Genomic DNA, 16,301 nt, shown 5'->3' with positions numbered 1-16,301 from the left:
AAGCTGAAGTTGACTGGTTCTATGAAGACCTACAACACTTTTTAAACTAACACCAAAAAAAGATGTTTTTTTCATCATAAGGGATTTGAATGCAAAAGTAGGAAGTCAAGAGATACCCAGAATAACAGGCAAGTTTTGCCTTACAGTACAAAATGAAGCAGGAAAAAGGATAACAGTTTTATGAAGAGAACATGCTGATCATAGCAAACACTCTTTTCCAACAACCCAAGCGATAACTCTACACATGGACATCACCAGATGGCCAATACAGAAATCAGATATGTTCTTTGCAGCTGAAGATAGAGAAGCTCTATAAAGTCAGCAAAAATAACACCTGGAGCTGACTGTGGCTCAGATCATAGGCTCCTCATTGCAAAATTCAGAATTAATTTGAAGAAAGTAGGGAAAACCAGTAGGCCATTCAGGTATGATCTAAATCAGATCCCTTATGATTCTACAGTGGAGGTGACAAATAGATTCAAGTGATTAGACCTGGTAGACAGAATCCTGAAGAACTGTGGATGAAGGTTTGTAACATTATACAGGAGGCAGTGATCAAAACCATCCCAAAGAAAAGGAAATGCAAGAAGTGAAATGGTTGTCTGAAGAGGCTTTACAAATAGTTGAGGAAAAAAGAAAAATGAAAGGCAAGGAAGAAAAGGAAAAATACACCCAACTGAATGCAGAGTTCCAGAAAATAGCAAGGAGAGATAACAAAGCCTTCTTAAGTGAACAATACAAAGAAATAGAAGAAAACAATAGAATGGGAAAGACTAGATATCTCTTCAAGAAAATTGGAGACATCAAGCGAATATTTCATGCAAGGATGGGCATGATAAAGGACAGAAACAGTAACGACCTAACAGAAGCAAAAGATATTAAGAAGAGTGGCAAGAATACACAGAAGAACTATACAAGAAAGGTCTTAATGACATAGATAACCATAAGGTGTGATCACTCATCTAAAGCCAGACATCCTGGAGGGAGAAATAAAGTGGGCCTTAGGAAGCATTACTAGGAACAAAGCTAGTGAAGGTGATGGAATCTCAGCTGAGCTATTTAAAATCCCAAAAGATGATACTGTTAAAATGCTGCACTTAATATGTCAGCAAATTTGGAAAGCTCAGCAGTAGCCACAGGGGTGGAAAAGGTCAGTTTTAATTCCAATTCCAAAGAAGGACAATGCCAAAGAATGTTCAAACTCCCATACAGTTGTGCTCATTTCATGTGCTAGCAAAGACATGCTCAAAATCCTTCAAGCTAGGCTTTAGCAGTATGTGAACTGAGAAATTCCAGATGTACAAGCTGGATTTAGAAATGGTAGAGGAATCAGAGATCGAATGCCAACATTTGTTGGATCATGGAGAAAACAATGGAATTCCAGAAAAACATCTGCTTCATTGATTACACTAACGCCTTTGACAGTGTGGATCCAAACAAACTGTGGAAAATTCTTAAAGAGAAATGGGAATGCCAGACTACCTTACCTGTGTTCTGAGAAACCTGCGTGCAGGTCAAGAAGCAGCAGTTAGAACTGGACATGGAACAACTCACGGGCTCAAAATTGGGAAAGGTGTATGATGAGGCTGTATATTGTTACCTTGCTTATTTAACTTATATGCAGAGTACATCATGCAAAGTGCCAGGCTGGATGAATCACAAGCTATAATCAAGATTGCTGGGCAAAATATCAATAATCTCAGATATGCAGATGATACTACTCTAACGGCAGAAAGTGAAGAGGAACTAAAGAGCCTCTTGATGAGGGTGAAAGACGAGAGTGAAAAAGCTGACTTGAAACTCAACACTAAAAAACTAAGATTATGTCATCTGGTCCCATCACTTCATGGCAAATAGAAGAGTGACAAGTGGAAGCAGTGACAGATTTTACTTTCTTGGTCTTCAAAATCTTTGCGGATGGTAACTGCAGCCGTGAAATTAAAGGATGCTTGCTACTCGCAAGTAAAGTTATGACGAACCTAGACAGAGTATTAAAAAGCAGAGAGCTTGTTTTGCCAACAAAGGTCTGTATAGTTAAAGCTATGGTTTTTACAGTAGTCATATATAGATATGAGAGTGGCAACATAAAGAAAGCTAAGTGCCAAAGAATTGAAGCTTTCAAATTGTGGTGCTGAAGAAGACTCTTGAGAGTCCCTTGAACTGCAAAGAGATCAAACCAGTCAGTTGTAAAGGAAATCAACCCTGAATATTCATTGGAAGGACTGATGCTGAACCTGAAGCTCCAATATTTTGGCTACCTGAATGGAAGAACCAACTCATTGGGGAAAAAAAACCAAAACCCTGATATTGGGAAGCATTGAGGGTAAGAGAAGAAGGGGGCAGCAAAGGAGGAAATGGTTAGATAGCATCACCAACTCAATGGACATGAGTTTGAGCAAACTCTGCGAGGTAGTGAAGGACATTGAAGCCTTGTGTGCTGCAGTTCAAGGAGTAGCAAAGAGTCGGACATGACTTACCAACTGAACAACAATCCTGGAGTTGAAGGTATTAAGATTTGGATGTAGGATCTTTGGAAGATGCTTAGTTCATAAAAGTGAAGCACTCATGAATGGGATTGGTGCCCTTATAAAAGACATTCCAGAGAGCTCCTCTCCTCCTTCCACTTTTTGAGGATACAAAAAGAATATGGATGTCAATGAACCAGAAAACAGGCCCTCACCAGACACTGAATCTACCGAAGCCTTGATCTTGGACTTCCCAGCCTCCAGAACTGTGAAAAATGAATGTTTGTTGTTTAAGATATCCATATATGGTATTTCTGTTTCAGCAGCCCCAACTACTCAAACAATAAGTTAAGGCCAAGAAGTTAAGGCTTATTCTTTAATGTTCCCCCCATGTGAAAAAAATTTTCCCAAGAAGGGGAAAAAGGTTGGGATACATTGGGAGACTGGAATTGATGTATGAGCACTGCCATGTATAAAACAGATAGCTAGTGGGAACCTGTTTTACAGGGCAGCGAGCTTGATGCTCTGTGGCAACTGAAATGGGTGTGATGAGGATGGTGGGAGAGAGGTCCAAGGAAGAGGGGATATATGTATATACATAACTGATGTCACTTTGTTGCACAGCAGAAACTAACACAACATTTTAAAGCAATTATGCCTCAAGTTTAAAAAAGAAAAATCCCCCAAAAAACCTGCTCTGGAAAATTTGTTAATCTACGGAAGTATTTTCTTCCTAACATAGTTATGTTTATTTTAATTTTCTATAATTTTGTTTCATCATAGAGACCATGAAGTTCTAAAATCCTTAGGGAGTATGCAATTCTTACATGCACCTTCCTTCTGTCTACAAACTCCTGCTTCCTTCAACCAAGAGCTCCATAAATAGGCTATGATAACTAGTTTCTAACGGTAGGTCCCAACAATTCTTCCCCTTCTTATATGTGGTGACCACTCCTGACTTCAGGTGGTATAGGATGTGTTTGCTCCCCCTTGACTCTGGATTGGCTGCAAAACTTGCTCCAGCAAGTAGAATGCAATGGAAGTGATATTTGGGACATCCAAGCTTTGGTCTTAAGAAGAGGAAAGCTTCCGCTTTCTGCTTTTTGGAACCCAGTCAGCAATTCACAGAGAAATAACAAGGGAAAGGGAACCAAGGTGCTTCTATTTACAGAACACCAGCACTAACTGCCTGCCATGTGAGGTGCCATCTTGGACCTTCTAACTCAGTTCATTCCCCTCATGACTTCGGGCAGAAAAGCCATCCAGTTGAGCCTAGTCAATCACAGAGTGAGACTAGATAAGAAAGTGCTTGTCATTTTAAGCAATTTGAGTGTTAGAATTGCTATCCAACAGTAGAAAACTAAAATATAGGCTGACTGAATATAGAATTTTAAATTTATCATTAGAAAGACTTCAAATAGAAATTCTAAAAGCTCTGCTTCCATCTCCACAAAAACATAAGTTAAACATAAGAGTTCTCTTAGATTTTTGTTTTGAGCATAAATAAATATAAGAATTTTTATGAACAGGTTAATATTTGTGTCATAATTATCTGTGCATTGCCAGGACTGTAAGACATAACATGAAAAAGAGAAAAAAAAAAGTCTACAAAATAAGATTAAAATTTTGTCTGCTTGAAAGTAGTTTTATTGCCTAGGAAAGTATTGATACATAAATATTTATATGTGTTAAGTAACAAAATACATTCAAAGCTTTGGTTTCTTTTCTATTATAATTTCCATGCTTATCAGTAAAATGAATCAAAGTTATATGTCCAAACTCACTTGCGTTTCATCTGTTTTAGTCACAGAATAATGAGAAAACTTAAAATTAGAATGGCCTGAATTCTTTACTCAAAATTATATACAAATAAAGTCTGATTCAAAACTTGCACAGTTACTTATTATACTTATAATTGTAGCCGTTTTATAAGAAAAAAAGTAGGAAGAAGCTATGCTATATGGAGTACTGAATGCTTTGAAAAACACCAAAAAATTGTATAACAGGCCAACATCAACTAATTAGAACTAAAAAATATATATCTAATTCTGATATACTATGTATGGTAATATAAGATAAAATGATTTTTGAAAAATTGATTTTTAAGAGATTGAGAGATTTAGTATTAAATTGATAACAGGTCCATAAAAAGGAGCAGGGTCCAAACTTGCCTTAAAATGATTTCCTTTACACTTTTCGTAGACATTACTTACTTGAGCAATTCCATCAGTCTCACACATGAATCATTTCTGACCTCGACTGGCAGCATATGGTCATGAAACATCCCATTCTAAAATCTTTTAGCTCCTAGTTCTGGAAGAGAGGTAAGTGAAGGCTACCAAAGCAGTAAATTATGATTAAGCAAGAGGGGATATGATTCTAAACAAAAAAAGCATATTCACCCTGAGCAGAGTGGAGCATTTTAAGGTATATATGAAACAGGTTAGGAAAAGTAAACAGCAGGCCCATCCATTTGGACAATATTACATTTAGAGAAAATTTCAAAAAGCATGTGAGAACAACTGGCAGGTTTGTACAAAGTGCCTCTAAGTCCCTCTTCAGCTTAAGTGTAAAATGAAAGCTTGTTGTTTAGCTCTGCTGGTCAAAAGTTTTAGAATGCACATACGCTGTGACCTACATATTCCATTTCAAGGAATTTATTCCAAGAATATACACACAAAAGTTTTTCAAGATGTTTTTATAAGGATGTTTACTGCAACATAATAGTATTTTGTAATAGTGTTTATTAATACTATTTATTAACACTATGAAATAAAGTTTTCATCAAGAAGGGACTTTAAACTATCATCCATACAATGGAATAATATGCAATCATCAAATACAGTGGGATAGATCTATATGTAAAAATATGGAAAATTATCAATACACCAAAATCTAAGGGGAAAAGCAAAATGTAGGAACAAAGTAATAGTGTAATTCTTTAGGGGAAATGTAAAAGAATTCTTGAATAGATACATGTATGTAGGTATATGCATTTATTTTGTAACAGAAAATGACTAAAAAATTCCTAATGACAATTACTTTTAGGAAGACGAGGCAGAATGGAGAGGATATATAATTTACATATTATACTTTTGCATAGGGGTTCAATGTTTGAACATTTATTTGTATTAATGTTTTAATTAATAAAATTATCTGGTGGGGAAATAGAAGGCTACATTTCTTCATTGAGATTATATATGTTAAAAATAGTTTTCTAAATTAAATATGCAAATAATACTTCATATTTAAAGTCATCTCAATCACATTTGGGTTTCCTTGGTGTCTCAGATGGTAAAGAATCTACCCACAATGTGGGAAACCCAGGTTCAATCTCTGGGTCAGGAAGATCCCCTGGAGAATGGAATGCCACCTCACTCCAGTATTCTTGCCTGGAGAATCCCATGGACAGAGGAGCCTGGCGGGCTACAGTTCATGGGGTCACAAAGAGCTGAATCCGACTGAGCAACTAACTCTTACACTTTCAATTTCATTTTCATCCTCAATTTTGACTTTTCCTATGAAAGTATCAAGTATTTGGTTAAGCCCGCCTCAAGATGTATGGTTTATTTAATGTGTTTCCACTTGACATGGCTCTGCATCAAGACACTGAAGATGGTTTCAGTTAAAAATTTCTTCTATCTTTCAAAAAGCATTTATTAACCATCTACTACGGATTAAGCACTAGATAAGCATTGTATGGGACATTTAAGCTAGGTTTTTAAGATACAGTGCATTTTCTAGGAGGTAATTGTGAGAAAGATCATTCTGAAGAGAAGGGATGCAATATGCACAAAATACATGTCATGAAAGGAGGTTACATGTTCAAAGAAAAATGCATTTCTTAAAACTGCATGCAGTAAAATCATAAGTGAGAAAAGCACTAAGATAGTTTAAGGTCATACTGTCCAGTATTGAAAATATAGTTTTAAAATATTTGGACTACCTCATTTCTCTGTTAACTTATTCACTCAGTAAATACTGGTTTCCAAAAATAGACCTGGAGACAACACTTTGGGTAAAAGCAAATATATTTGGGACATGATCCCAGGGGCCACTGTGAATGAATGGGAAAGCAGACAGAGAAGGAAAGGAAGCCAGAAAGCTGCTGCTGCTGCTGCTGCTAAGTCGCTTCAGTCGTGTCCGACTCTGTGTGACCCCCATAGACGGCAGCCCACCAGGCTCCCCCGTCCCTGGGATTCTCCAGGCAAGAACACTTGTGATGACAATTTTGAACACCTGGAGCTCAGTTTCTCTTAGGAATCTTCTGACACTTTGTGGACCTCACCTCAGAACTGTCTCACAGAGGGTCAGAAAGCTGGGAACTCAACCAAATACTGAGTGAGTGGGTGAGTGAAAGTCACTCAGTTGTGTCCTACTCTTTGCAACCCCATGGACTATATAGTCTATGGAATTCTCCAGGCCAAAATACTGGAGTGGGTAGCTTTTCCCTTCTCCAGGGGATCTTCACAACCCAGGGATCGAACCCAGGCCTCCCACATTTCAGGCAGATTCTTTACCAGCTGAGCCACAAAGTGAATTCACTCAGTCGTGTCCAACTCTTTGGAACCCCATGGACTGTAGCCTACCAGGCTTCTCTGTCCATCGGATTTTCCAGGCAAGAATACTGGAGTGGGTTGCCATTTCCTTCTCCAGGGGATCTTCCCTGACCCAGGGATTGAACCCAGGTCTCCTGCAAGGGAAGCCCCAAATAAAAATATGATTGTTATTTTCAAATTAGATATATGTCTCTATGAGGTGAAAGTGAAAGTCGCTCAGTCACATCTAACTCTTTGTGACTCCATTGGCTATACAGTTCATGAAATTCTCCAGACTAGAATACTGGAGTGGGTAGCCTTTCCCTTCTCCAGGGGATCTTCCCAACCCAGGGGTCGAACCCAGGTCTCATGCATTGTAGGCAGATTCTTTACTAGCTGAGCCACAAGGGAAGCCCAACCAAATATTGGTTTTCATTATAAACAGGAGACATAAATGAATCATGAATAATCTAGATAATGAATAAACAGGTGGGAACATTTATTCCCTGAGAGAAAGAAAACTGAAAAATAAGAGAAGCAATAATAATAGAGTTCCAGGGAATACTGAAATTTATGGAACATACTGGGGAGACAGTGACAGTGAAAAGGTACGCAAGTGCACGCAGGCTAAGTTGCTTTAGTCGTGTCAGACTCTTATCGACCTTATGGATCCAGGCTCCTCTGTCCATGGGATTCTTCACGCAAGAACACTGGAGTGGGTTACTATGCCCTCCTTCAGGGGATCTTCCGGACCCAGGGATCAAACCTGAGTCTCCTGTAGCTCCAGCATTGCAGGAGGATTCTTTACCACTGAGCCACCTGGGAAGCCAGAAAGGGTTGAAAACGATTGTATAAATGTGGAAGAACATGGAGAAAGCTGAGTTCTAGAACTCTGGGTGAATTTTTAAAAGAATTGGATCAATAACAATCAACATAAATGTAAATGTTTCTTAAATGACCACTATGGCCACTATGGGGGCAGCTGTGGATATAATTTAAAATGTTATGTCCCCTCCACTACTATAGGTTTTACTGGCAAGATGCACCAGAAATGCAGGTATATAAAGAATCACAGATGTTGGTGTAAAGTGTCTCAGAAGACCAAACAGTGAATCCAACCACTATAGGGAAAGTTAATGACCACTACACAGCCAATAGATTGAAGGAAAAAAGGGGACTCGGGTCTGAATGTCATTATGAGATAAAACAGCAATTGAATTTGAGTGTTAAGACAATCACAAGCAGTAACCTAACATATCCATTCATTAATGGTTCAAATAACAGAATATCTTCTACAAACCTAGAACCATATTAAGCACCGAGAAAAGACTACAGCAAAGATTGGCCACACTTACTTTCTGCCCTTAGAGTGCTTTCTTGGCATTGTCAGAATTATCTTACCTCTGCCTCATGCTATCCTGTGACGTAGAAACTATTAAAACCCTATTGTATAAATGAAGATACCTCGGCTAATCAGTGGAAGCAACTTGCTCAGTGTCCCTGTTGTTTGTATTTTAAAAAGTGGTTTGTATTTTAAAAAGTTCTGACCCCAGCATCCAAGCTTCTAAACACAGGAGAGACTGCCCATTAAAAATACAAATTCACAAAATGATTTCAATCTGATATTTTTAACTTATTGTTTGGTTTGCTTCCTGGATCCCACATCTGGATAATCCTATCATCTGTCATGAAAAATTATCTGTAATTTTATCAATCACAAGTTGGCAGTTAACCATGATAACATTATGTAAATAGCAAACATTTAGCAATCAGAGTACTAAATAAAATGTAAGAACCCAAAATAGAATTAAGAAAGTGTATTTTGACTTTCAAAGTAATGCTTTGGATTGTAGAAAACTAAGATTGTGTTTTGATATTTCAGTGATGTCTTTAAAAGAATGTAGTAAGTGATATTTTGGGGAAATATACATAGTCATTTTACTATTAGTTGGACTTCATACAACGGATTTCTATTTACCTCCAGACAGCATCCTAGCTTCTTTTCTCATTCATTACCAGTTCTTTATTCAACATCCTTTTGATAAAAATGTCTCTTCTTTTAATTCATACTCAGTTACCTAACTGCAGAAGTCAGACTGACTCATTTGTGCAATACTGCACGGCACAGTTTTGCATTTAGAAACGCTCTTACCAGTTGTGTGCCTGGGGGTTCATCTCCCCTACAATTCATGTGTTTATTTGGACTTTCTCCAAAATCCTACTACTCCCATGGCTTTATGCAGCATCCAGCGACCAGTCACAGGTCTGGGTTATTGCCTGGCACCCTGTGCCTTAAGAATGGGATACCCCATTCAAAACACTAATTTATCTTCTAGAGAATACATTTTCAGATGTGTGTCTTGAGTGTTTTTATAGCCTACATATATTTTTAAAGTGTCTACTTTTTAAATTTTTCCATGTTAAAGCAAGTCAGGCAGTTGCTTTAGAAAATTTTAAGTCCTTTGGGAGATATTTTTAAATTAAACAGTTAAAAGAATAGTCAGACCAGAACTGTAATTTACAGACCTTACCTGCATGCACAGATTATTGGGTGGCCAAAATAGTTATTCACCTCCCTTATCAAGCAGTTCAAGGTTCCTCATGATTACTTCAATCTTAGTGATTAGAATTGATTGTGAAACAGCTAAAATTTCTCAGTCATTCTGCCTACAACTTGGCCTACGAGTTGTTATTGCAGTCATAAATACCATAGGTCCAAGTAGTTTCACAAATAATCAACTGTTTCTTCAGTAGTTAATATTTGCGATGGTCAGAGAGTGAGAACATAGGGGATCTGACTGCCCACGGTATACAGAACACCAGATGAGACACTGCTATGCAAATATTCGAGAGATGGGTGAGAAAAATATAAAAACAGCAAGACCCCCATCCTTACAGTTTCATTTCATTGACAACTGGCTGGTTCAGGACATTTTCTGGAATGATCTAGAAACTATTTATCTATCTTTTTTGACACTATATGCCATGATTCAAAAGTTTCAACCAGGGACGGGAGTCACTGAGGCTACAGTAAAGGAATAGAATAAATTAAACAAAAGCAATTTTCGAAAATCCAGGTGTTTACATTATTCATGCCATTTCCTCAATCTCCAACACAAGAGCTAAGATGTGAAGTATTACGGATACCACTTCCATACATACTATCTCCCATCTCTTCTTTCCTATTAAGACAAGAGACTGATCCTGACAAGGTGGGAGATACTACTGCTCAGGTACTGCCCTTTAATTTCCATTTAGCTAATGCTGTATCTGATCTCTTAGATCCACAGGATACTGAGGATCTGCATAGTATTACTGTGTCTTAACGATTTTCGGCAGGCTGGACCTGCCAATGACTGAGAGAGGAGTATTGGAATCTTCATGTCTGAGGGCATATATGTTGAGGATTGTTTTGTCTTCTTGAAAAATTGTGCCCATTATCATTGCATAATGTCCCTCTTTATTCCTGATGATTTTCTTTGCTCTGAGTTGCTTTTGTGTCTGAAATTAAGTTACTCTCTGCTCAGCCACTTTAGTCATATCCTACTCTTTGCAACCCTAATGATTGTAGCCCAACAGGCTCCTCTGTCAATGGGATTCTCCAGGCAAGAATACTGTAGTGGGTTGCCCTGCCTTTCTCCAGGGGATCTTCCCAATCCAAGGATCGAACCCATATCTCCTGTGTCTCCTGTATTGCAGGCAGATTCTTTACCCATTAAGCCACCTGGGTAGCTTTGTTTTTATTGGTGTTAGCATGGTACCACTTTTTCCACTAAATATGGGTTTCCTGTAGACAGCATATACTTAGGTCTTATTTTTCATCCACTCTGACAGGCTCTGTGTTAGTTGAAATAATTTGACCTTCACATTGAAAGTGATTATTTATATAGTTGGATTAACATCAACTATTACTGCCATTGCTTTGTATTCATTGCACTTATTCTTTTTTAAACTTTTACCTTCTTTTGCTTTCTTCTCTGATTTTAATTGAGCATTTTATATGACTCCATTTCTTTTTCTCTTAGCATATTAAATTTTTAGTTTTATTAGTGATCACTTGGAGCTTGCAATATACATTTACAACTAATCTAAGTTTGCTTAAAGATACCGCTTCATGGGTAGTCCTGTACCTTATGAGAGTAGTCTTAATTCCTCCCTCCCATTTTTTGTAGGAAGGGAAATTTCCCACATAAACCCCTGCTAGCTTTCCTGGATTACCAAAGGGATGAGATGAAGCTGAAAAATATTTGTGAAGGTTAAAACTCAGGGGTACAAACATTAAAAGACTAAGATCTAATTTTTCCCTAGTGGCTCACATAGTAAAAAATGTGCCTGCAATGCAGGAGACCTAGGTTGCATCCCTGGGTCAGGAAGATCTTCTAGAGAAGGGAATGGCTACCCACTCCAGTATTCTTGCTTAGAGAATTCCATGGACAGAGGAACCTGGCAGGACTACATAGAGGAGCGGGACTATATTCCATGGGGTCACAAAGAGTTGGACACAACTGAATGACTAACACTACACAAACCTATTGAAAGACTGAGATCTAATTCCCCCCTACACTTTGTAACATCACATAAGCCGGGCCCCTGAATAGCAACAAGGGATCATAGCCAAACGAACTGAGAGGCTCAGATTTTGTTTAAGAATAAGAAATCTAAAAATAAACCTAAAGACAATAGGGGAGATGAAAACAAGGACTTTAGAAGAACTAGTCTCTGGCATATACAGCTACAGTAAGTGGTAAATGCAGTCTGACTCCTAGTCAGACAAACAGGAGGCCTCCCTTTAAAAGCCTAGATACTTCAGTTCCTATTACTCAATGAAATATGTCTTTTTTCTGACAACAACAAATTACAAGGCTTCTTAAAAGGTAAGAAAAGGGAATTTTAAAGAGACAAAGCAAACATGAGAACCAGACTCTGATAAGACGAGTATTTTAGAATCACCAGGCCAAGAATTTAGAACAACTATCATTAATATGCTAAGAGCAATAATGGAAAAAATAGACAATGGGTAAGAACCAATAGACAATATAAGCAGATAGATGGAAATTCTAACAAAGAATCAAAAGGAAGAATTAGAAATCAAAAACATTGTAGGAGGTAAGAAGCATACTTTCGACGGACTCCTCGGTATACTCAACACAGCTAAGAAAAGAAACAATGAGCTGCAAGTTAATGTCACTGGAAATTGACATAACTGAAATACAAAAAGAAAGACAGATGACAAAAATAAACAAATAAATAAAACATAATATGCAAGAAGTATGGGACAATTACAAAAAGTACAACATACATGTAATGGGGATGTCAAGAGTAGACACACAAGAGAAAGGACCAGAAAATATACTTAAAATGACAAGAACTCTGATGTAGGTTTTATCTGTGTTCCTCCTTAGGCAAGCTATTTCTATCCTCTGGACTTTCCGAATAAATCCTCTTTGAACGTGATATGCCTAAATTTCAATTTCTGGCATTTAACCTACTGAGTATTCTCTTAGCCTCTTGATTGGTGGTTTGGTTGCTGTCATTAATTTCAGCAAACTCACAGCCATTTTTTGATGATGAAAGTAGGTAAACTACCCATATAAAATGCACACCCACCCTCTATTTCAAACACTGCTATATTGCTCAAATAAATTAATATTTTCATTCAGGGAAAGTTCATCAGAGTTATCAAAACACAGTTTTACTTTGTACTTTAAATGAGAGGTTATCCCTAATCATAAATTTTATGTTTATTTCTATTTTAGGTTTCTAATACCTATACAACCCACTCCAGTGTTCTTGCCTGGAGAATCCCAGGGATGGGGGAGCCTCGTGGGCTGCCGTCTATGGGGTCGCACAGAGTCAGACATGACTGAAGCGACTTAGCAGCAGCAGCAGCAATACCTATACAAATGAAATCCCTTATGATTATACAGTGGAAGTGGCAAATAGATACAAGGGATTAGATGTGATAGACAGAGTGCCTAAAGAACTATGGATGGAGGTTCATGACATTGTACAGGAGGCAGAAATCAAGACCATCCCCAAGAAAAAGAAATGATAAAAGGTAAAATCCTTGTCTGAGGAGGCCTTATAAATAGCTGAGAATAGAAGAGAAGCTAAAGACAAAGGAGAAAGGGAAAGAAATACCCATTGAGTGAAGAGTTCCAAAGAGTAGCAAGGAGATAAAAGAAAACCTTCCTCAGTGATCAATGAAAAGAAAAGAAGAAAACAATAGAATGGGAAAGACTAGAGATCTCTTCAAGAAAATTAGAGATACCAAGGGAATATTTCATACAAAGAAGGGTACAATAAAGGACAGAAATGGTATGGACCAAACAGAAAAAGAAGATATTAAGGAGAGGTGCCAGGAATACACAGAAGAACTATACAAAAAAGATCTTCATGACCCAGATAACCACAATGGTGTGATCACACACCTAGAGCCAGACATCATGGAACGCCAAGTCAAGTGGGCCATAGGAAACATCACTGCAAACAAAGCTAGTGGAGGTGATGGAATTCCAGTTCAGCTATCTCAAATCCTAAAAGGTGATGCTAAGAATGTGCTACACTCCATGTACCAGCAAATTTGGAAAACTCAGCAGTGGCCACAGGACTGGGAAAAGTCAGTTTTTATTCCAATCCCAAAGACATGCAATACCAAAGAATGTTCAAACTACTGCACAATTGCACACATCTCACACACTAATAAAGTAATGCTCAAAATTCTCCAAGCCAGGCTTCAGCAACTGTGAAATTCCAGATGTTCAAGCTGGGTTTAGAAAAGGCAGAGGAACCAGAGATCAAATTGCCCACATCCATTGGCTCATCAAAGAGGAAGAGAGTTCCAGAAAAACATCTACTTCTGCTTTATCGACTACACCAAAGCCTTGGACTGTGTGGATCACAACAAACTGTAAGAAACTGTTAAAGAGATGGGAATACCAGACCACCTGACCTGCCTCCTGAGAAATCTGTATGCAGGTCAGGAAGCACCAGTTAGAACTGGACATGGAACAACAGACTGGTTCCATATCAGGAAAGGAGTACATCAAGGCTGTATATTGTCATCCTGCTTATTTAGATGCAGAGTACATCATGCCACATTCAGGGCTAGATGAAGCCCAAGTTGGAATCAAGATTGCCGGGAGAAATATCAATAACATCAGATATGCAGATGATACCACCCTTATGGCAGAAAGCATAGAAGAACTAAAGAGCCTCTTGATGAAAGTGAAAGAGGAAAGTGAAAAAGTTGGCTTAAAACTCAACCAGTCCATCCTAAAGGAAATCAGTCCTGGAAGGACTGATGCTGAAGCTGAAACTCCAATACTTTGGCCACCTGATGTGAAGAACTGACTCATTTGAAAAGACCCTGATGCTGGGAAAGATTGAAGGTGGGAGAAGGGGACAACAGAGGATAAGATGGTTAGATGGCATCACTGACTCGATGGACATGAGTTTAAGTAAGCTCCAGTAGTTGGTGATGGACAGGGAGGCCTGGTGTGCTGCAATCCATGGTGTCACAAAGAGTCAGACACGACTGAGTGACTGAACTGACTGAATACCTACACAAGCAACTTTTTATCATAAGCACACCAAATCTTACTGATCTTAATTTTCATATGATGGGAATTGAGAAGGAAGGGATTGAGTGATAGCAGGTGACCTGGCATTTAAGTTTCCATCATTGGCTCCTAATTTGGATACTATTGCTGCCCATGAAAAATAATTCCAAATAAAAATCCTCTCTGAAGTCGAGAATTAGTAGTAGCTAATGATAAAGAAGATACAAGTAGTAAAACAATGAAAAAGAATAAAAACGTATCCTCTTTTAGAGCATCACCCCAACCTTCACAACTATTTGTAACAGTAAAAATAATTTGTTTTATTTTATTCTGATTATTTGTAGTCTCCATTATAATCAAATTCTGTCAGTGGTGAACATGAAATAACCAGCCATAGAGAGAGATCTAAATATCCAAAACTTAAGCAAGGCTACTCCTTGTCATTTGAACTACAGGGCAAAAAAATAACAAGTGTAGTTACCACAAATTGTTAAAATTGTTGAAATGTTAGTCATTCTGTGGCAGCAGGAACCTCCTTTTAATCTAGGCATGGCAAAAATTTTGTGAATTCTGTTATTTCAGTGGATAACCTTTTCTTACTGTTCATGGGATTCTCAAGGCAAGAATACTGAAGTGGTTTCCCATTCTGTATGCAGGTCAGGAAGCAACAGTTAGAACTGGACAGGGAACAAGAGACTGCTTCCAAATAGGAAAAGGAGTAAGTCAAGGCTGTATACTGTCACCCTGCTTATTTAACTTATATGCAGAGTACATCATGAGAAACGCTGGGCTGGAAGAAGCATAAGCTGGAATCAGGATTGCCGGGAGAAACATCAATAACTTCAGATATGCAGATGACACCACCCTTATGGCAGAAAGTGAAGAAGAACTAAAGAGTCTCTTGATGAAAGTAAAAGAGGATAGTGAAAAAGTTGGCTTAAAGCTCAACATTCAGAAAACTAAGATCATGGCATCCAGTCCCATCACTTCATGGCAAATAGATGGGGAAACAATGGAAACAATGAGAGACTTTATTTTGGGAGGCTCCAAAATCACTGCAGATGGTGACTGCAGCCATGAAATTAAAAGGTGCTTGCTCCTTGGAAGAAAAGTTATATACAATCTAGAAAGCATATTAATAAGCAGAGACATTACTTTGCCAACGAAGGTCCATCTAGTCAAACCAATGGTTTTTCCAGTAGTCATGTATGGATGTGAAGTTGGACTATAAAGAAAGCTGAGCACCGAAGAATTGATGCTTTTGAACTGTGGTGTTGGTTCAAAAGATCCAACCAGTCTATCCTAAAGGAAATCAGTCCTGAATATTCATGCTGAAGCTGAAACTCTGATACTTTGGCCACCTGATGTGAAGAACTGACTCATTGGAAAAGACACCGATGCTGGGAAAGGTTGAAGGCAAGAGGAGAAGAGGATGACAGAGGATGAGATGGTTGGATGGCATCCCTGACTCGATGGACATGAGTTTGCACAAGCTCTGGAAGTTGGTGATGGACAAGGAAGCCTGGTGTGCTACAGTCCATGGGGTCACAAAAAGTCAGACATGACTGAGAGACTGAACTGAACTGAACTGAAGTGGATAGCACAATTCATCAAAGCTAGTTGAATGTATAGCTTTAAAGTTGGTTATCTATAGAGGGCTTCTCTGGTGGCTCAGAGGTAAAGAAATTGACTGCAATGCAGGTGACTCAGGTTCAATCCCTGGGTCAGGAAGATTC

The sequence above is a fragment of the Bubalus bubalis genome, chromosome 22, assembly GCF_019923935.1.
Source record: "Bubalus bubalis isolate 160015118507 breed Murrah chromosome 22, NDDB_SH_1, whole genome shotgun sequence".
In the NCBI taxonomy this organism is placed as follows: Eukaryota; Metazoa; Chordata; class Mammalia; order Artiodactyla; family Bovidae; genus Bubalus; species Bubalus bubalis.
The sequence above is the reverse complement of the archived record's forward strand: the minus strand, read 5'-3'. Positions refer to the sequence as shown.